This window comes from Drosophila melanogaster, chromosome 3R (assembly GCF_000001215.4).
Source record: "Drosophila melanogaster chromosome 3R".
Lineage (NCBI taxonomy): Eukaryota > Metazoa > Arthropoda > Insecta > Diptera > Drosophilidae > Drosophila > Drosophila melanogaster.
In genome coordinates, this window is record NT_033777.3 from 25,447,103 (window position 1) to 25,468,839 (window position 21,737).

Genomic DNA, 21,737 nt, shown 5'->3' on the forward strand with positions numbered 1-21,737 from the left:
ATAAAAACGTTGCTAGTCAATTGATATTGCACATCTAAAGTTGAAGTTGGCTGGATTGTTAGTACTTTACTTTTTCGAATAAAGATTTGACAGTTATATATCTTATAATTGAAATGTTTATAAGCATATTATTGTCCTACATTTGGTGAACCACTTTAAATGAGATAAATCTAAATGAATTATTGAATGAATTAATAAATTACGTGGCATTAAAATGAGTTCATTATCTTTTTATCTGCATTCCGTTTGTATTATTCCCTGTTCCGCATAATCAATTTTCCTGTCACGAGTTTAGCTGCCATGAAGCTACTTGAAATTTCTATTTATATGAAATATTATATGCAAATCGCATGCAGCAAGTCAGATATCTGTATAATGCCACGAGTGCTTAGCACTCACCTTCGGACTGGAAAACGCAAACAAAACAACAAAACAGGCGCTCCTTGGGGAACCAGCATGGGTTTTCATTAATCTCCAAGGCGGCGTCGCATTGTGGAATATATTAAATTGGGAGCACACACATTAACATTTAAATTTGTTTTCAATTTTGTCAACCAAGAAATGGGCGAGTCTATGGCTGATGCATAATAGATTGTCCAACTTGAACTACATATTTTTAGCACCTCCGAAGAGACCAGCAACCAAAACGTATCTTTTGTGTGTTTGTTATGGAAATTAGTTAGGCTGTTCGACTTTCAAGAGGCAGCCAGCCACTGTTTAGTTGTTGGAATCACTTCATTCTTGTGACTTTCAAAACGCATCAATCCCAGACCTTCATAATCGATTTGGGTGAAGTGTGCTTTGTTTGCAGACCGAGACGGTGACATAAATATGTAATCTCTGGTGTATTCTTCATATAATCTGGTATCAAAGCTGCGTGGGAAGGACACAATTTAGTGGGTTGATTGACTGGAAAACAAGTTGGTTAAATTATGAAAAAATGATTTTAAATACCCCTCCATCTTAAAGTAATATCTTTGGTTGAAATTGCTTTAAGAGAACACTTTTAAAGTGCACTCAATCAGCATCTATTTATCAAACGTGCTTTCAGCTTTTCATTTATTCCGTCCAACTCCCTGCGATGACACATCTGTTGCATCATTTGATATGCAAACGAGAAAATATTCCGCATTTGTGTCGAACAGCTGGACTCTAAATCAACTAACTCTGCTCAACTCAGCTGATTCACCGCATTCTCGACGGACCCTTTTCACACGTTCTGAATTGGAAATTTGACCAGTGCACAGTGGATTAACGAAACGGAGTTGGACGCAAAGTGAATACATTTGTGAATACCCTTACAGAGAAAATTCCCAATATGTCAATAACATTGAATCAGAATTGAAAGTAGATGTTATCTTTTTCTTCTACAGATAGAGAAGTGAATATACCTTTGGTAAGGGTGTTTATAAGAAATTCTGCTGCAATTTCATAATGAACAAGTGTGGCGCTTTCGATTGTGTGTCAAGTTCACAATGCGACGATTGGCTGGCTATCAAAAGTCAAATACGAAATACACAGAAAGTAAGCATATTTCCCAACCCAGCACACTTTGCACACACAGCGAATGCTATTTATTCAACTCGCATTCACATACAAACTTATATCGAAGCGGGCAAAATATTTTTGTACACTTTTGTTTGCATATTCAAGCGCTGTCTTTTGTTGCTGTCTTCCCAGTCGAATTTAACTCAAATATAAAATTTTATTATTTATTTGCCCAAATGGCAGAGAGTAGTTAACTATTGTTGGGCTTACGCAGTGCTAGTCAGATTCGTATGGCAAAAATGAAACGCTCGTACCTGCAAGTAAATAGAATGTATAGAATGGTGAGTAAATAATATTTAATTGCTGCGCAAATGTTTGCACAAAAAGAGGTTTTCCTAATTTAATTGCAAATAATCGAAAGTCAACCGAGTTGTGTTTACTTAGTTTTGTTTGTCTTGAATTATTTTGAAGCAAAGGGAAGGGTTGACATAGATGTTGTGGTCACGAATCAAGAACCTAATGATTTGCGGTAAAATCGAATGATTATTGCTTTTGGTGTAAAGATGAAAAGATTTCAATTCGTGCTCTTAAAAGTTTAAGGATTTGAATCTGTAAGCAATGGACTTAGGACTCACCGCCATTAACTTCGCTAGCTTCTATTCCACTTCTAATTATACTTTTGCCACACATTCACTGCTCGTGGCGCAAGCGAAAGTAATGCAAAGGTAATCCCGAAAACCAATCAACTACTCTGAAATTGGCCAAATTTAGAGGCCATGACTGGAAGAGCGTCAAACGATGGCAACTAATCAGGTTCCTATTGCAGCTGCATTAACTGCAATTCCCAATTCGAATCGAATGGCCGATTGAGAGGTGTTTCCGAACGGTAAAATCAATTAAAATGGGTGTAGCAACAAAAACCATGAATGCGGCCCAATAAGCTTAAATGCGACGGACGCAGCTCGAAAATTAGAACGCGTGGCGAGCAGAAAGCATGTTGCATGCAATCGCATCTGGCAGCAGCAGCAGCAAAAGCAGCAGCAGCAACACGTGCCACCAACAGCAATTGAAAAAGCAAAGCAATAGCACAGCAAAAGCAATATGGCAGTAACCATTTGTAGAATGATGCTATGGCACATTTAGCGACAACATCATAAAAAGCGGCAGCAACACTGGAAACGGCAATTAGCGACACATGTTGCTAATACTGCAAATATTGTTATTAAAATGGACCAATACCAAGCAGAAATCAATAATTGAATTTGCTTTAATTAAATTTTTTTTTTCAGGTTATATAAATATGAGTCGTATTTAAACTTATAATTTTTATATTTAATTCTACGTCTTAATCGAACACCTTTAATGAAAATGCCATAATTTGCCATTACCCAGGCCAATGGAAATTGCACAGATGTTTTCTCAAACGTAAAACACCTAATACCTACAACGCTTAACGAAGAACATCAAAATTTAATCGTTCTCGAAACCACTTGAAAATAAATTCCAAAAGCGACTTAGGCTGTCAGCATTTAATTCTTAATGGCGCCTCAAATGCGTTTTCATGGTCTACTAAAATTTGGACATAAATGTATTTCATGGGGCTAATCCTTTCGGCTCATAAGGTTGTCAAGTTTCTTCAAAATCAATTCATTATGATGTTCCCAGGGGATTTCCAGCACTTTAAAGCGAAATGCGATAAAGATAATGAACGTGAATAGGGGGGCCGAGCTGGGCAAACCGCAAGCTACAAAATGTTGCCAAAGACAAAGGAGAAACATGGCCATCTAATTAAGGCAACACCTCTAACAACCTTGCTCCCATTTCCACACACTACACCCACAACCCATGATGGAAATGCGGGCCCAGATAAATGAAAAGTCGGGACAAAAAGGTGCAAAAGCCAGTTTAGTTGAGTTGAGTTGTGTTGAGTTTGGGCCAAGCCGCGTTACGCTCTACTAATTTCTAGTTTAATTATTTTCCATTTTCACAAAGTACAGCGACAGTTAATCTCCGTATAAATGTGTATAAATGTGCAGTTCAAGTGCAGCGGAAATTTGTAGGCATGGGAATTACGTGCATGGGATTCTCGGCTGCAATTCCACTCTCTCTCATCACTCGCAAATTGCATGAAATTAGTAATTACGCGCCAAAATAATGATTGCCTGCCATGCAGTACAACTAATAATGCTGCTTAAAATACAATTTAATTGAACTTTCGACAAAGGGGAGATTGGTATAAATATGTTGGTTGCAACCGGTCATCAGCTTATATTTACCAATACAATGAGGGAGTAAAATTATCGAAAAGTTTAGGGGGAAAACATGCTACGTGTGTTCTATATGAAAATGTAACAAACAAGTTTTTTTAGGGGTTCGTGTTTCGTTTAAATTAAATTAATTTATTCCACCATGTTATTTGCCATAGTAAGATTTCATTGGCATTATGCAAGAAATTCAAGCTTTCATCGCACTTTATTACTATTTATCAACACAATTTAGTGCAGAAAGCGATTATATCTCGGAAATCATAGAAGCGGAATGAAAATAATATTACAAACGCATTCTAGACACTAAAAAAATTAATAGACAAACTAATATAAATTGAATGTTCAATTTAAATTAATTGCTTTACTGATTGCAATACACGCAGTAAGTGCTTTCTTGTATCCTTTTTTATAATACTATTTCAAAATGAAGTGGTAAGGGAAGTAGCCTCTAACTTCCAAGTAAATACTAGTTTCTTCTAGTGTGCTGAACAGAATTGCGTGCGACCACAAACAATAGGGGAATTAATCACACCTGGGACACTAAAATGTCATCCGTGTCAACAATGCGGTGCGGGTCTGAACCTCCTGGCCCTGACTGGATTTCTAGATTTCTAGTGCGTGTGTTTGCGTCTGTTTTCATAACGCCACGGAGGAGAGTTGCAGAATGGTCCCTTGCCCTAGACGCTTAATATTGTTTTCAACAGCCGCTTATTAGATTTTCCCTCCCATTTTGGCCCTCTAGCTGCGCCAACATTCAACATCCATAACACCCAACATCCAGCCATAATATTCCACAGCGCGCACGTTGACAAAGTGCGTTGTCTGTGTTTTCTGCGTTATTCGGTGTCGTCGGTAAATCGCAATGTTTATTGTCAACAGCCAAAGGTGCCTCAAGTGGCACTTTCCACAGGGGAAGCAATAGGACAGTTAGTTGGGGGCACCAGAGGAGCGGCGTCTCCCGCGTTGTTTGGGCCTACGGCCCCGGCAAGCTCTTGAGGAGTGTACGTGTTCAGAAGCGCCAGGCGCCATCTTCGCCAGTTTCCAGCCAAAGGCATCGGAGGAGTTTACAGTACGGCATTGATAAAGTGAACAAAGAAATCGCTTAAATTTGTAAAATACCGTACTGTCAGCTTCGTTAATCAAACTCGGTTATTAAAAGACGAGTTTGCCAAAGAGATAATTTAGGCCAAAATAATTGGAGTACAAATATTTAAGAAATTTAAAATGCAAAATGTTCAAATTCTTTTAGGGTAACCTAATAGCTTGGACCTAATATTATTAAACACCATAATTTTATAAAGTTTAAGCTTTTTAATTATTTATCCTGTTCACCCTGAAGGTTTTCCTATCGATTACCCACTGTACTTCCGCATAGCCTTCGAGCAGCTCTCTTCATTTTATTTTCAAGATTTTCCAACAGTTGATGGCTGGGGGCTTCTTTCATACTTTACACTTGTCTGGACATTTGATTAATGATCCTTACGTGGCGGCCAGCTCGGTGTGTTGTTGCCACTTGAGGTTTTCCCTGGCCATTATGAATGTATTCATTGTCATTCCTAGAGTTTCCTTACTCCACCCGAGGCTTTTCCACTCTAATTAAGTTGGCCCTGCATGCATTTAATCCTGGCTATTTCACCTTGAAGGGGTTGTTCATACAGGAACCATGTCTCGAGTGATTCCTGAAGTGTTTTCCTGTCACGCCAACTTTTATGTTATTTTATGTGTCTGGCCCGGACCGCCCACTCCCTGTTTTCTATTTACTCTTAGTCATTGTTTGCTGCTAAATGAATTTCCTTCTCACTCCGTTTTTTTTTTTTTTTTGCAATCAATTGTTATCTTATCTTCCTTGGACGCATACACATGTACACAATTTTTGCTAATTATTTAACACAATTTGTATGATTGCCAGGTAATTAGCTTATTGTGTTCCATCAATATGCGAATGTAAGTTTAATTGATCGGGCCATTAGCAAAATGAGGAATTTGGCTTTAATGAGTTTTTCACATCAATCATCAGTACTTATTTTGCGTAATAAGTTTTTAGGGAAAGGGAGCGGAAATTGAAGAAAAAGAGGAAATGGCCACTTAATAATGCTTAAACACTTTTCATTACATTCAATTAGTGGAAATAATACGGTGAGTTTTTAATGGAGTGTCATTTTAAAAGGTAGAGGTGGAAAACTATTACACACAGAATAGTAAATCTAAGCCATATCTATTTGAGTTGACGCTGCCTAAATCCCTCGAAAAAATATCTAGACCTCTTATCGTTTGTCAACAAAACTGACACAACAATGCGAAACAACAAATTTCGAATAAGAAAAACCAAAACAAATACAATTGTGGCGCCCTGACAACCGAAATTATAAAAAAGCAAATAAACAGGTGGTCGCAAACAGAGCTAAATAAACAGAAAGAAAAAAATACGACGAAAGAAGCAAAGACTTGAATAAAATGTATTCAACATTTTGATGAATAGAAATCAACTTTTGATAAATGTTTATTGGTCAAATACGTTCACGGAAATAATGTCAAGGCTTACGGATCACTCGCAAAACGGAGCTTATCTGTATCTGCTGTTTGTATTTGGCTTTTGATAAGCGATGGCATTTAATTACGTTTTGGGCCAACGACAGTGTGGCGACCAAAACAAATGCATAATTATTAATGATAGAGGAGAACGAAATGAATTTTCGATAAGTTCGTGTGTCTGTTTTCGCTTGTTTACCCATCTAGCTGTTTGCACTTTGTGGCATTTACATGACGACGCCGCTGAGAGAATTTTGTAATAAATCATAAATAAATAAATGAACGAACTAAGTGGAACACCAACTGACTGGACTGGACTGCAATTGCACCTGATCTGCTCAACGAAGCGTTCAGTTGGAAGAAAGTACATTTTCATTGAAAGCCCTAAAAACTCACTTTTCGCACAATCAAAGGAAAGTTCGCTGCGGAAATTGAGGGGTGATGGGTGGTGGAGCTTGAATTATGTTTAATCTTGTTAAAAGGCCAAAGATGTGACCAAAATATAGCATTAGTAAATAAAACGCATGCAGGTGTGGTAAAAAAAAAAGGGAACTCAAAAGGAAGTCACTTAAGTTCTTGCTAACTTGACTGAAAATAAAACGCTTTTAAAGTGGTACAACTTATATAATTTTACGAATAACCCTTTTTTGTAGCATCTTTTATATAGTTTTGCTGAGTTGAAGTTATATATATATTTTTAAGTACCTTGATTACCAAATTTCTTCATTTAATACTCTCACTTCCGTATCCGGTGCCTTAAAATGCCTAAATTCCTCGGAATAACTTTGATCTTCTCCAGTATTTCAGAAAGCTGTCACTTTATTTGGATATTTTCGCCAGCGATTTTCATGCAAAATTCCGATAACGAAGCCAAACGTTCTCGTAAAAACTTTAGCCGGAAAAACGAAAGGGAGCCACGGGAAGTAAACGGGGAAAATGCCGTTCATTAAGCACGTCAAAAGGCAATTTGTTGTCACATTTTGAAGAGCATAAAAGAAAAAATCCAAACAAAACAGACTCGAATGAAACCAAAGCAAAATCACAACAACTTAAGGACACGCAATTCGAAAGATTAAATGCCGCACATTACGATAAGTGGTTGGGGAAAAAGTCCTCGAGAAAAAGTCGGAGATTATTGTTAAATTTTCTGAAACTATATGCTTTATTTTTCCGACTTTTTTCCCTCATCTGCTTGACCAGTTCATCTTTCTCGAGTAACACAAAAATAACATGAGCCCAAGTTTCCATTTTTTTTTTTTTTTTTTTTTTTTTTTTGTCTCAATGCCATAAGAAAAACTTTCAACAAAACAATAAAAATTTCATGCCTGTAAGGCCCTTGACTCTCACCCCATTCGACACTCCTCTTCACTTTCTCTCTCGATATCTTCTTATATTTCTACCCCCTATATGTCGAACCTCTTAACGTTTCCAGAATGTTTGGGGTTGTGGCTCGGTTGTTACCACTCTTGGGGGGCGGAATACAATATTAAAGCTGCTTAAAATCATGATTACAGTACATACTTGGCTGCCAATGTATGTATTTGTATTTCTATACCGATGCGATGCATATAAAATGTGCTGGCGACCATAACAATGGCGACAAGCAGCAACAAAATCTTTAACTATGTGCCATATGATGTGCCAAATGTTGAGAAAAATGCCAAAACAAAATTAAGTAGGAATGAGCAACTTAATAATTTAAAAAGGTTATTCGAATAACGTATTGTCCTATTAAATATAAAGTCATTTTATACACGCAACTTTTGTGATCAACATATTTTCAAAACCATTGTGAAATTGTTTTTAAGTAATTCTATTGTACAAGATTTTATAAAACATGAATATTATTGCTGTTGAAAATTGTTGAACCTATCACTGATATTAAGAAGTATCAAGCTCGTCTATAGCCAAATCGAAATGTTTTTGACTTGGTCATGGCCGCCGACAGCTTGCTGCTCCTTTTTTTCAGCTGTTGTTATCATACGCCGAAATAAATGAGTTTTCGGCCAGAACGAGTAAAGGCCAGAAGAACCCGCTGAAAGATTGCCAGCCGACGAAGAGGAAGAGTAAATCTTGGCCTTTATTGGTTCAATATTCACTGGAGTTTCGCTCTATATGTCATCAAAGATATACTTCTTGGGGAATCCATTCATATTTATGTACATATGTGTGTATGCCCACATGAGTGTATTGTACATACTTATATACTTGTTAGGTGCTTGTTAGCCAAACTTTTTTTTTCGGTCCGCTTAAGTTTGCTGATGCTCCGTCGCTGTTATCGCATTTATTATGCCAATTTTGGCACACAATCCCCTTTGCCGTTGTTATATAAGAAAGTTAAATTGCGTAGAAATTCTAGTCGCGTCGGGTGAGCAGCCCCCTTTTCCATAGTTTATTTATTTTATGATGTGCATGTTGTTGATTTTTATTTTATTAGACCTTCTTGTCGTCTGTCCATTTTTTTTTAGCTTTTTGGCAAGGGGTCTGCGGCTTGTTATTCTAACCAAATTGTGGTCAATGAATTTTATTGGGTTTCCCGTCGTCGAAATTAGATTATATTTCCCATTACATTGTTCTCTAATTAGTGTGCGAAAAGTTTTCGAACAGATATGATTGATAGCATCGAATTGAGTTTTATTTCTTATCATATTTATAGGCATCATGTTTTTACCACATTTCCCCTACATATACATATATCAATTTTCTGTCGGTTCTCACAAAAATTGAAAATTTTCGTAGCTATCCGCTCAAAGGATTTTCGGGATTTTAGGGCTAACCTTTTTTATGGGTTGCAAAACTGGGAAATTAATTCTGGTTACGTTTCGCCTTGATTTTGTGATTCTTTATAGGCATCCTAGCCGGAAAAAAAGGAAAATATGCTTAGGATTGCGGCATGTTTTATGTGCGAAATTAATTTAGGAGAGGATTTTCCTTTGGGTTAGTTTGGGATCGCATAGGAAATGAGTTTCGGCTGTGGGCGAACAATTTTAATTTAGTTTTAGTCCGCTCTACTCGGGTTCATCGTAGGGTTTTTGTCAATGAGTTCAAGTCGTGTGGCTCGCATTGCTTTTTGCGAAGACAACTCATTACTGCTCCATAATTAGCTCTACCTGCGATGGATGGAGGCAACTATGCATGTAATTTACCAGGATAAGCAAATCAGAAGCTCATCTCCATCTACCTCGTCCTGTCCCTCCGAACAAAAGCAATTAAGACCGACTCCTGTGATGGCGGCTAATCAAACACTGGAGAGACAGAGAGTTAGGGACATGGCAAACGATTATTCGAAGTGTGCTTCTTTAGTGGAAAATGCTCTCGCCCTGGGCAACTCGAGCCACACTCAAACACACACACCCACACCCACATACAGACACAGACTTGGAAAATTTTGCAATGGGCACACGCAAAATCCTTAATTACATCCGTTTTCTGTCTGCGCGTGTATCCGGCCGAGGCCGGGGATTTCACGGTCCTTTCGGGGGTTTCGCGTACGTTTAAGAGTACAGAGTTCGAGGATAGACCATAGTTCTGGTGGAAAAACCGCAGGGAAAAACACGTGGCCAAGTGAACCGCAGTGCACGGGCGGCAAGTTCTCCAGTCACGTTGTACTGTGATGTGGGTATGTGACGCCTCCTCTCCTCCACCTTGACTCGCCGTTGCTCCTCATCATCATCATCATCAATGGCAAGGAGACGGACACCAACCAGCAAGCACCCTCTTCATCAGGACGAACGAACAATTGCTTTCGGTTGTCAACCAGCTGTCCACAGTTTTTCCTCACTTTTCTTTTTGCCACATTTTTCGCACGTATTGTCCGAGTCCAAAACCAACGCATTTCGTTCGTCCCACCCTCTGCCCACTATTTGAGTAACTCCCCCGGTTTTTGTCACCTTACCGCCGGTCATCTGTTATCGTCCCTTCTGGTGAATTTCGTAGGGGTGACTGCCCGACGGGATTTCCCTTTTCCAAAATACTCCCCACTGACTTTGTATGATGAAACTACTTAATTTGCAGCGGACCGTCGTTATTGCTAAATTAGTCCGGACGAAGGCTGATGAACTTTTGGTGTCATTTCATAAACTCTTATCAGAAATCGATAGCTAATTGGATTTCAACATAAATTTAATGGGTTTTCTTGGGAAAACGGGGCTTGGTACGCCTAATGCAGCATACTGATAACAAGGTTCCTTTAATTAAAATTAGAAACTTGAGCACAGGGTGCGGTGGCAGGAACATTTCCGAGAAATACTAATAACAAATTTGGTGGTTGGCCGCGTTTTTATTTTTTTTCGTTATCTGAGTACTTTTCCAAAATACAAAATGGGTTCTTATTTCGGAGTTTATTGTCGTTCTTTCATAATTAAGGCATCATAGTTATCTGTTAAGTATACATACTTATCAGACTGCTCATAACTAAGATGAAATTACAAATAAACATTAAACCATTGAGAAATGCATAAATAAGTGTGCTCTTATTTAATTTCCATATTTGCATGCAACGTATTAGCATTTCTAATCAATTATGCAAATTGAATGCGAAAACATGCAATTAATGAATTGAAGACTCCATTATTCAATGTCCATAAATTTGTATAATAATTCAATTGATTAATTAAAGAAGTACTATTCCCGTCAGCTGTAGAAAAAAGCGCTCGTGGGCTTAACTTTAAAAGCTTATCGTTGAATGCAACACAAATTCATCAGTTCATTAATTAAATTAAGTCAAAGAAAAACTTCCGGTTAAAACAAAACAAAAAAAAAACAAAAACAAAAACATAACCGGGAAAACAAACAATGTGAAACCACATATATTAAGCGGCAAGTGAACCCGAACCCTTTTGATATGATTTACAGACATGCCCGGGGGCATCAGACTGACCCATTCCGTGGACCCCTTTTGGAAATCCCCAACCCACAAAGGAATTAGTTAGCTGGATCCTAAGCCATCCGGCTGTAAGGGTTTAAGGTGGGTCAGCTAATGATTTCATTGGGGATGAGGCGAGTAGAATTAAATTGAGAATATGATGAAACTGATATTCTCTTAGCTTCAGAGTTGCCATTCGATTTCATAAAGTTTACAATTTCAAAACACACTAAACATTTAGAAACATTGTATTTATTTCTTATAAATTTATTTATTTCACATTTAAATGTTATTCCAAACAATTGACCAGTACTAAAATACCCGCCAAAGGCAACGTAGTGGTCCCTAATTAGGCTCTCATTCAAATTCTCAGTTCTAACTTTATTTGGTTTTGCGCACAATATGAAAATGCCAGACAACCACTGATAATGATGTTAATGTCTGTTATAATCATTAACCTAATGAATACGATTATGATGATGATTTTGGCCAGGAGCCAAAGGCCCTAACAGGAAATTCCAATTTGTTTTTATTTGCTTCTGCTTTCTGTGAAATCTTCACTTTGAATTTTGAATTTATGCCGGCAAATTATGACGGAAGCTTTTCCGTTGCTTTAAAATGTTGAATTCCACTTTCCGCAATTTTGATGGCAAATTTTCCGTTTGATGAACATTTTGTATTTGAATCTCGAGTGTGAGATTCGGTTGGTGTTGAATTTTACACTTCATTCTCGCTGCCAGCTATGGGAATCATTTTAGCATTTTAATGGTTCAAATGTCCCCTTTTCCTGTTGCCTGCTTCCATGAACTTTGGCCAACAAATCGTTTTACCAAATGCATTCCCAGTACAATGCGATATGTGAGCGAAATCGCGGGATGCAAAGTGGGAGCCAACGCTAGGGAGTTTGTCCAACAACATCTTAAACCAAGTAGAACAAATATCATTTACAGTTTTTGACCCACTTTTATTTCAGCTCCTTTTTATGAACCGCCAACGGCGATGACGACAACGTCAGCAACGTATGCATTTCGATACCCAGTGTTTGAGGGGTATACTCGTTTACGGTCATTTGGGCCTGCGAACGGTTTACTAAAAACTAATGATATCCTTAAATTGTATCATTGTAACTAAGTTAGGAGAATTGCATTAATCCAGAACATATCCATATTAGCACTACAAAACTTATTAAAAATATTTTAAATTTCAAACTAGTTTAAAAAAATGTTTAAATATATATTTTAAGGTTCAAATTCTATTAAGTTCAAATCTTAACTTTTTTTTTGTCTAATTTTATTAATTTTAAACTTTTTAATATTTATTTTTATAGGGTACCGTCTAACACGGACCTTTTCGAAGGTTTTTCTCCACTTTGCTCGCCTATGAATATAATAGTAAAAGTGAATGCGATTTTTCGCCCCTTGTCCCCCGACCTCCCCTCCTCACCAGCGATCTTTATGCATTTATGCTGAGGAGGAAACCAAGTCCTGATGATGGGGAAACGACGTTGCGACGCGGTTTACAACAATTTTTTGCTGCCTGCCGCTGGCTGCTGACGACATTTGGTTGCGGGCTGTCGGCGTGGCTATTAAATTTCAATTATTGTTACATTTTTCACACACCGCACACGCAGAAGTCGCCAAGGAAATGGCAATGGGAAAGCGGCCAACGAGAATGGGAAATGAAAATGGAAATGGGGGACTGGAATGAAAATGAAACTGAAACTGAAAATGGAGCAATTTTTATTGATGTCCGCCCGGCGCGACCCGTTCGCTTGACAATTGCAATTCATTTATTTTTGCAATTGAGCCACAAAAACACTTTGGGATTGTGACAAAATAAAAAAAGCCAGCAATTATCGACGCCAGTCCAGGTGCAACAGCGGTTGTTGCGAATTAATTAATCGTCTAAGTGAATCAGATTCGCTGAGCACACACCTGTTCAATTAGGGGCGTGTCGGCCAATCGGACGACGATTTCTGCACGCATCCATCAAGCCGATTCCGGTTGTCAGAATCTCAAGGGAAAGGAAAAGGGTCTCCTCGTTAACTGATTACTGGCTTAGGGCTGGCAGAACTCAAACACTTCAATGGCATTTTAATTGCAAAACTTTGGCCGGCTGCAAAAGCGGCAACGAAGTAGTGGAGAAACCACAGTCAAACTGGACAACGATTGCCATTCACTGCGAACTGACTTCCGGTTTCGATTGGTTGAGTAAGAATTAATAAATCAAAAAAAAAAAAATCTAATCAAAACTAACCTAGAGAACTGAAAACGTTAAATACCTAATACATGGCTTATATTTTTAATTGTGGAAACTAATATTATTATCTTTCTATTTCTCTATTTAAACTTTATTTTCAAATATATAATATTTCGTATTTCTTTGCACCATTGAACCTGCAGCGGCTAGTACATTTTTTTTACAATTTCGTATCTTTTGGTCTTTGGCCCGATCGAGCGTAAAAAGGTGAAGTCAGCCAAAGGCGCAAAGCGAAATGCAGTTAGCCTATAAAACGTAGACTGCTATCTGTACAATTGCAGATATATAGCCCGATATGCGAGTGCACACGGCAGAGTCATAAAAGAAAAACGCTCGGCAAAGCCGAGAAGAGCTAAACTTGCTGACATTTAGTTTGGCCCAGTTGACGCTGCAAGTTGTAGTTGCACTTGCAGTTGCGGTTGGCGTTCCTCTTCTATATTTATGTAATTTATACCAGCGACCATAGCTTGTGCTTCTCATTCGAGTCTTGTTTTATGACTTCAAGTCGTAGAATTTGATGCGGAAAAAGGGGAAGGAATGCAACAGCTCCATATGATTAAAATGTGTGCTATTTATGTGAGGCATAAGAAAAGGAGCGCTTAAATTAAACAATTTTACTGCGTTAACCCATTGAATAATAATACCCACAGTAAAAACTTGATTTTACAGCTCATTTGCATCCTTCGGCACTTTAGAAGCCTGTTTGTTAATAAGATTTAATTTGCATATTGCAAAACATCTTGGCAAGCTTAAACTGCAATTTTCGTGATAAGTTTGAAAACTACTTTATAATCCCAATTAATCCCCTAACTAGCTCTCACAAATGCTCAACTAGCAAAGACCCAAAATATTTACCGGCAAATGCTGCAATTCTGATGCAATTTATCTCTTGATGCAAATGATGAGCTCACCTGCAATGAAATAGAGTGGAAAAGTGCATTAAAAAAAGCAGTCGCGTAAAAGAGAGTTTAGAAATGAGGCTGCTGAAACGAAAACAAATGCAAAAACCGCAGCAAAAGCACTGACTGGTTGGCTAATTATGTATCCCAGATATGCAAGAAAAACTTTTCTCGGCAAAGAAAGCCAACGCACACACATACACACTCTCTCCTCTAATTAGGTTGCAAGGGGGCACTTAGGGATTATACGATCTCGACGAAGTATCTTTTCTTGTGGCTTTTTGCGTTTTTGCGAACATGTAATTTAACCAAATATAGACGCATGAATAAATTCAATGGCTACAAAAAGCCAGATAATGTCGGCATTACTAACAAACGAAGCCGAAACTCGAATACCCTATAGAAGACATAACTAAAGGTTAAAATGTACACATATCGTAGTTAAAAAATATTTAACTAAATTAATACCTTTTTCCTCGGAAATCAAATTTATTTTTGGGAATTCATAACCCCCATAAGCAAGAGTATATGTAGCAATGCACATGAAACGAGGACAACCGAGAAGATTATCATACGGGAAACGACTGCAAGCGGAGATTTGGCAGAGAAAGAAACGCCAAAGACTTGGCCAAACAAAGGCATATTTAAATGTTATTCTGGCCAAACATTTGGAGTGGAAGCTTGCCAGTCTGCAGAACCAGTGGGGCACTTGCAACAGCAACAGCAAATGCAACGGCAGCAATGCAGCAACAACCTCGACTAGCTCGCAACTGGCAACTCCTTTTGGGCTGTTAATTTGCCAAACAATTGGCAGATAGCCAGGCCAACGGAGAGACCAAAAGTCGAACCAACCGGAGCCAAGGAAGCTAACAAGGAAAATAACCCAAGCTAGACGGGATGACGACGATGTTGCTGCAGCATTGCAAGCTTAAGACCTTGTTGCAGTTGCATATTTTGGCGTTGCACGTTTTGCTTGTTGCTGCTGCTGTTGCTTTCGCTGCCACGCAGCCCGCACAGTAAATATGCCAAAAGCCAGAGCCCGCGAGGCGAAGAAGTTAAAGCGGCCCCAGACACAATCATCCAGAGCCCGGGCTCATCCAGCAGGGACTCCTCCGCCGTTTAGACCCTTCGCCCTTTTGGCCATAAACGAGTTGCTCCCCAGCGCTGGCGGAATAACAAACATTTCAAAAAGCCAGACCCCGACTTCAAAAACTGCAAAACTTGATTTACAAAAACAAGAAGAACGCTCTACTGTGGCAAAACAACAAAAAACTACAGATGCTCTACGACGAGGTAGTCATGGTAAATAAACCAAAACAAACCGCTAATAAAGTAATTTTTTGGAAACAAATAATAGCATAGGAAAATGCTAACATAATTAAATCTTCAACTATATCATATAATGTTTTAATAATTTAATGTAATAAATATGTACATTCCTGTAATATAAAATCCATGTACCTTTAGCTTGAAGCTACTTCCACGGCCCAAACAATCGACAACTTTGAAGCCGGCGCTCCATAAAACTGGTTCCACTGTGGTCCCCTTGAAAAAAAAAAATAAGTGACGCCGCCTTAATCCGGCATTCTTTTGGGCCAGTTCGTGATTAACTGTTGAGAGGTGGAGAGCCAACAATCGGCAATCGGGATTTCGAGGACGGGGCTCCGAGGAGCCAGAGATCGCCAGAGATTCGATGCATGTAACTCAATCGCTGGCCGAGATCATTAGGCTTTTATGTTGCGGTCGTTTGTTGTTGTTGTCGTTGTTGCAGACCGGCCTGTCTGCCTTTTGTGGCTGCTTAAAAGTCGATTTCAAGTTCAGACAATGGGTAGTTGAGAGCCAAACTGATTGATGCCGCGCATCAAAAGTCAGCGCGAGAGAGCTGTATTGTGGCGCTCTGGATGTTTGAACAAAAGCCCAGGCCCCAAATAACCGCCACTGCCAACTTGGCTAAGTAGTTCGGTGGCGTTTTGGTCATGAACTTTTTCGGCTGGGCCCCCCCAAAAATTCCCCCACACAAAAATTCCAATTTTATTCCTTTGCCAAAAACTAATGACCACAATTTTCGGGGCGTTCTTCTTCGCTGAAAGATTGATTTTTTGCTATATGACTTGCGTGCTATATATATATATGCCTATATATGTATATTTTCGCGAGGGGCAAACGCTGAATGAATATGTGTTTCTTGGCCAAGATGAATTTAGCTGGTTTGATTTGATTATTTGCTGGCCGACAGACAGCAGCCACGAAAATCAATTTGTGTTGCCTTCCCCTTGTTTTTTTTTTTTTTAAATTTGGTGTACGTGACTTCGAACTGAGGTTGGTATAATATGGCGCAAACTAAAGGAGGAGCTGTGATGCACGCGAATTTCCAGCAGGGGGAAAATAAAACAATCAGCTTGAATAAATATAGCTTTTAAATAAGGCGAGCACAATTTATTTCAATAACATCATTACGTTTGTTATGCTTTTAAAAACAATTAACCTTACATGTGGTGTACAACAAAGTTTAATTCGGAGTCCCAAATTCAACTCATTATTTAACAGCTTGAAAAAAAAAACCAAAGCCAAGTTCGTGGCCGCATTAATCAATGCATGAACACCGAAGCTCCCAAAAACCGGAAGTTCAACAAACGAAATTATGTTTTTTTTTAACACACACAGAATAGAAAATGATCATAAAATTAAAGCAACCAAAAAAAACTCATTATGTCATTGACGAAGGTGAGGTAAGCTCAATGAAAGATAAGGTAATATCCAAACGCTCTATTCGTTTTACTCAGCTGACCAGAAAGTCACTCCCATATGTCAAGGGGTTAAAGCTAAAGCTAACGAAAACTGTGAAAATCCATGTAAGTCAGCAAAGCGCAACAAACGGGAAAACTGAGTGATTTTTCCATTCAGTTAAGTAGATGAAATCGAGGGTCAACGGACCGGTTCATTTTCGGTTTGGTAACTCTTGCATTTAATTTTCGTCATGTCATGATGCCCAAGAAAATGCTCATCAAGTTTGAATCGTCTGAAATTGTTGTCTGTTTTTTTTAATCGTAATTATGCTTAATTATAATGATGCATACAAATTAATGGCACTTCAATAAAACGGAAAAAGCCACGACAATAACGCATTAAAAGCGGACATACGCAATTTCTGAAAAGAGGAAATGGCTTTAAAAACAGGAGCATCAAAAACGATGAAATTGATGCATAATGTTTAAGAAACAATGGGTAAAGCTTATGCAGAGAAGTCGAGCATATTCGTACACTAAAAAATACTTATATTATTAAAAAAAAAACTCATTAATCTCATTACATTTACCTTACCAACGGAAAGTCTTTCACAATATTTTATACTTTTATATACTTATTTTTGTATACTTAAGAACTCCATATCGAGTGCAAACTGTTTATCATAATTACGAGATCCGACAAAGTGTCAAAGGACAGCCTCAAAAAGCCAACAATGATGCCATTTAACTGCAAAGAGGATTCACCCAGCGAATGTGTATACATGTGTATTTATAAAATAGCGTGTGCTCTGTCTGCCGAGTTAAAGTTGACAACTCTTTTGACACCGCTGTAGGCGGGGGCGTGGCAAAATGTCACAAAAGTTGCGAAAAGTTGTTTGCCCAGAGGGAAAATGTATTTTTAAACAGGCCAGCAAAATAAATATATGTTTTTCACATTTAAAAATGAACAATTTTACTACGAATGATGAAAGTAATATTATTAAAAAGGAGTATCTTCAAAACAAAAAGAAGTATCTTCAAAAGTATCTTCAAAAAAGCAGTAACTTCAAGATACTTTTTTTTAAAAGCGTATTCTTTTTGCCACAATTTGACTTCCTTTAACCTCTTCGTTTATAATAATTTGAGCATAAAATGCAAGTCGAGTGCTGACGACGATGATGATATCCTCGTTCGCCACTCGCCTCCTTTGACTTCCTGGCATCTTTATGTTCATCGCCTTCCATCAGCGAATAATAACGATTATTATTATTATAAACGCCTTTTCGAAAATGTTTGTCCTGGCTTGTCGCATTATTGTCAATAATGTGGCTCATTTGTGCGTCTTTCCATTCGCACAATGTGCTGCGAACACTTTTCGATTTTTATGATCCTATCAATGTCCGCATTAAAGTGTAGTTAAAATGCATCTCAGTGGTTGCTGCAATATGGACACTCCATTGGGTGCCAAATGAAAAGACGCAACATAAAAATGTTTATATTCTTCAACATTCTTGGCGTAAAATCCAATTAGCGTTGAAATATTTAGTGACGTCTTTTAAGATTTTAATTAGCCAGCGAAGGTTGCACATTTACTGCATGCCTTTTCGAAAATAAATTGCTTAAACAATATACTAGCGTACACAGAAAATAATTATTAAAATTTATTTATTCGCATTTTATAAATTATGAAGCGTAACTCAAATTACGAATTTTTAAACTTGTCTAATTTATTAAATTACAACTGACAGGTTAATTTTTTAAAATACCAACCCGAATAAAACTCAGACATCCACACATTCAAAATCACCTAATTTCGGAGCGAAAAACATCTGTTAAGCGGCTGCCAATCAACTACTGTGTGAAGTCTTTTTCCTATTTCCTATATTCCGCTGGCCCAAATTATATTCAATATTTCAACTATTTTTAACGGCCCCACGCCGCCAAAAAAAGCGATTTGTCTTGTCCATCAGGCCTCGCGGCTCCCAGAAGTTTACACCCAAAACGACCCCCTGAATACGTGAGGAAAAACCGACTGAGTTGGAAAAATCTGGCTCCTTGGAAACTGCCGACAATCTACCGAAATGGGCATTTTTCAAGTTTATTACTCGGGCATTCATCAATTGCAACACGAAATGAAAATGCACTTCAAGTATTTTCAACCAAAAAATGCCTTAACAATAAAGCTACACAAAAAAAGAAAACAGGGGAAAAACGAAATAGAAATCAAAGTTGAACGGCAAACAAAGAGGGTGGTAGGTGGTCGATTCAAGTGGTTTTTCGATAATATTGCAAATGGTGAGTGGTTCGGTTGGACGGTGGGTTCCATCAAAGCCTTCTGATTGTGAGCAACGAAATAAATGTAAACAAACCGCACTGAAAAAAATACAACAAAGCACACACACACACAAGCGCACAAGGGAGCTGGCTAAGAACAATGTCATGCAATCAACTTTAGGCCTAGAGCAGCCAGCCAGCCAACAATAAAATACAACCAACGAGCAGAAGAACTGAGCTGAGCTGCAATCAGAAAACTAAAGCCATCGGAAAAGCAACAGGAGAAACAAAAACAATAATCAACATTTTTTCATGTGAGTGCTTTGCTGCATTTTCCAGCTTGCAAGGTGAACAATTTTACAGTTTTGCTCCCGCTTTTCCGCCGCCAGCCAACACATTTCATTTTCATAGTTTTGTGGATTCTAGCTGCTCTTCAGGTGCTCGCCAGGTGAGAGATTAATGCGTATTATCAGCTCGTTCGTTCTGAATCCGATTGTTCAAGGCAACCGAAAGCCATGCCAATATGTCGATTGAATTTCAGCTTTGCGGTTTTTATCGACGCAAATTGTTGCGAACTAGTTTCAAGGTGAAGTTTATTGCATGATTGCAGCCGGAAAAAATAATTCTGAAGTACATCAGTAAATTAGAAACCTCTTAGTTTGGCATAGTACTGCTTTCAAAGTCTGAAATCAAAAACCATGAGCCATTGGCTTTTCAAAAATTAAACAAGTTTCATGGCCAAATTTGGTTTGGAAAGTATTTAAATATTTTTATTAATGGAAGTTTTAACTTTACTGAAATCACCGTATAAATAATAGAGAATGAAAATGAAGTACAATGATATTATTGATATTGATATTGATTATATTGAAGTACAATGATAGTATTGTACTGTATTATTATTAGATCAATTTAGGAGTAAAATAAAAACTAGTTAGTTTAAAAATAATATTAAGTGTGCGAGTTCTATTTTCTGCCTCGTCTCGGTTTTTTGTTTCAAATGTTCGCTCGATTTTAAATCAAGTTTCATTAGCATTTTTTGCTCTGATTTCCTGTCTTTGGAAGTGCTTCTCTAATTGAAAATACGAGTAAAACCGCGTCCAAAACTTTTGTGGGTTATTGGTTGGGGCACTGAGTTAAATCCATAAATTTGCTGGCTGTGCAATTTATATCGCCTCTCATGGAACATCCCCATCTCACTTCGACGCGAACGCCTTTGTTTTTTTTTTGTTCTTTTTTTTTGCTGGGTCAAGGTTGACAGAGCGCTGCGATGTACTTTTTATTTATAAAGCAGTAAGCTACCAGAGTTGGCAAAAAGTGCCAAAAAATTTACAGAGCAGCAAATATTAACTATGACATTTATGACACACTTTTCTGCTGGCTTTCTTGCAAGACAACGAACGGCGAACAACGAACAACAAATACACGGTGGGAGACAACAAACAACAATTTATTGTCACGTGCCAAAAAGTACAAACACACACACACACACATATATATACACTTATACACTCAAAAAATTGTATAACTTTGGCAAACAAGAAAAGTAAGTGAAAAACGAGCCAGAGAGCGGAAAATGAACGGGGAAAACAGCTTAGACAACATCAACTTCTTGCCAACTCGGCCCGGAGTTTTCCCAGATATATATCCACCTCTCTCTCTCTCTTACTCTCACATTCTCTGTCCCGCTTTCTGCCACCAAGAAATGCCATAAATTTTGTGATTTCCCATAAATTTTCGTCTCGGCATCTCGTTTCTTCTCCCTATATTCTGTGCATTGTTCATATTTGCATATGAAATCATGTGTTAAAATGCAGAAGCTTTTTGAATATATTTTCGTGTGCAACATTTCTTCGGCATTGAAGAAAGTGGACGGAGAATGGGTGTTGGGTTGGGTTGCCACTACTGGCTCTGTTGGTAAACAAACATATAAACAGTTTTTCTTGTTCATATTTTCCAGCGTATTTTGTTAGCAAATGTCAACTTGGTTGACTGCACAGAATGCATCGATAGTTTTTCTTGATTCTGGAGTTATTTGTTTTTAACCCAAATGAAGGCACTTGTATTTTCGGATCATAAAAAGAGTAAAAATGTTTTTTTCTTTCTATATTTTCTATTTTCAGCTGTTAAGTGGAGAACATAAAACAATCCTAATCGTAACTAATATTATCAGAGAAAGAATCAACAAAGAATTGCACAAGAAGTAACGACTGACCATTGAACCAGAAGAAACGTAAAATTTGCAATATCCGGTCGATTTAAAGTGTTTTTGTAGCTTTTTTTGGTGTCTACTCCAGGAACTAGCCAAACGAAAAACAAAAGAAATTTCCGCTGAGTCAAAGTGCAAAATAAAAAGTTCAGCTCGTTTCAATTGCTCAAATCTAGCCTTTTGTCTTCATCGCCTCGTTAATTTAGAAAAAAAAAAAAGAAC

At 38.0% G+C, this 21,737-nt stretch overlaps 1 protein-coding gene across 9 annotated transcripts in view; it reads right to left on the minus strand.

Moving 5' to 3' along the window:
* Fur1 (Furin 1) overlaps window positions 1–21,737 on the minus strand; it is a 125,628-nt gene that overhangs the window by 99,672 nt on the left and 4,219 nt on the right. The window contains exon 2 of one of the 9 annotated variants that reach the window (NM_206570.2): window positions 14,263–14,318. The exons of the other annotated variants lie outside the window; for them this stretch is intronic. The gene's annotated coding sequence lies outside the window, so the exon portion shown is untranslated. The remainder of the gene's footprint in view (window positions 1–14,262; window positions 14,319–21,737) is intronic. 9 annotated transcript variants of the gene reach the window in all.